Source organism: Echinops telfairi, unplaced genomic scaffold, assembly GCF_000313985.2.
Source record: "Echinops telfairi isolate 266 unplaced genomic scaffold, ASM31398v2 ScPeMD7_140;HRSCAF=443, whole genome shotgun sequence".
NCBI classification, from domain to species: Eukaryota; Metazoa; Chordata; class Mammalia; order Afrosoricida; family Tenrecidae; genus Echinops; species Echinops telfairi.
In genome coordinates, this window is record NW_022104038.1 from 304,918 (window position 1) to 306,908 (window position 1,991).

Below are 1,991 nucleotides of genomic sequence, written 5' to 3' on the forward strand. Positions count from 1 at the left end.
AAAGAAATACTATATGATGCAGCAATTTCTCTATTTGGTACATATCCTAGGGCAATAAGAGCCACAAAATGAATAGATAAATGCACATCCATTTCATGACAGCACTATTCACAAGAGAAAAAGATGGAAACTACCTAAATGCCTAGCAGTGGAAAGATACATAAGTTAAACTTTTGTACACATAGTGGAATACTACATGATGTTAAAGAATAACAATGATTCTGCAAAACACCACATAACATGGATGAACCTAGCCAAGGACAAAAGGACAAATACTGGGTGAAACCACAATTATAAAAATTCAAGAATAGGTTTTCACCTGAAAAGAAACATTCTCTGTTGATTATCAAGGAGGAGAGGAGAAGGGAGAGAGGAGCAGTCTTAGCCTAAAACGTAGACAAGTATTAACTTGGATGAAAGTATTGACATGATAGAAAGACAATATACAGTCAGAAGGAAGCTAGAAAAAATATAGAGACATGAGAAGACACTAAGAGATTTGCAAGAGTTAAAGGAAACAGAGGCCAATACTGTTTTACACACAATCCTGCAACAGTGGAGATCTATGAATAAGTACATGCTTGGTTAGACATGTAGGCTAAACAGGTGGGAGAGGGAGAATGGGTATTTACACCCACAAATACATAGAGTTTTGACAAGGGATATTTGTATTTGTATATTTGTATATGTGTACTTTCTTTGCTGTAAATATATCCATGAAAATGATGGAGACTATAGGAAAGTTGTGAAAACTTCTCAGTCACTGCCATCGAGTCAGTGTTGAAAACTTTTAGACATGCTGGACACAGATGACTTATGTACAGATTGTGATGAGTTGTATGAGCCCCTAATAAAATGATTATTTTTAAAAAACCTTTTAGACATAACCAAATGCCTTGAGGAAACAGGTTGTCGGGCCTAGGGGATCAGACCCATAGTCTTGGGAAACCAAGGTAAAAATGGTATGATATAACTCACATAGAGAATGCTCTATTGTCTCATTTAATTGAGAAGCATCTGGGATCTTACAATCTCAGGAGCAGCCACATAAGGTGCAGACATTGGTCCCTGCTCTTCCAGAGGAAAGACGAGTAATGAGAATGAAAAGACCAATGGGCCAATGAACCACGCAAACATCAGTCTCCACATCCCTGAGACCAGAGCTAGAGAGTGCCGAGCTACCGTTACCAACTGCTCTGGAAAGGCTCACATGATAAGTATTAACTTGAAAGAAAGCTCATATAAGTTGTTGACTGTAAGAACTATCATCTGCTCTCCAGGCCTTCATCTAATTTACAATCAAAAGTTAAAAACAAAAAGCCCTAAACCAACCAGGTCAGTCATACCAGTCCTACGTCACTTGGTATTGATGGGTCTACTCTAGAGGTAGAAGTGCAAAGATCTTTCTTACAGTGGGGCTCCTCTGGACTCTTCCTCCCACCCCAGATGAATGAACCCCCGCAAGAGAAATTTCAAGGGGTCTACTTCCTAGGTATTCTAACACTAGCTGACTATTTTTACTTGGATATGAACAGGGACTCGAATGTAAGTCCTTTCAGGCCAGTAGCTTCGTCAGTTTTGTCTGCCATGCATTACAAATCCAGAAAGGTTCCTATACCGGCTGTTAACTAGCTCTAACTGAAATAAAACTAGCAGGTAAGGCCTGAAATGGGACTCTTTATTGCACCATCCGCTAAGCTATTCAAAGTAAGCAATTTACTGTAAAATACCCTGTTTCCCTGAAAGTAAGACATCCCCTGAAAATAAGACCTACTTACAGTTTTGCCTCTCGCTGAAATATAACGCATCCCCCCCAAAAATAAGACATCCCTGAAAATAAGGGTTTGGATTGTTATGATGATGTTCCAGAAGATGATGACATGACTGTCATTGAATAAATGAGTAAATGTACCATAGATTGTTGTACATGGAAATAATAGTAGTAACAAGAAATCCTTGATACTGTAGGATTCACAGTTTGTCTGGTTATG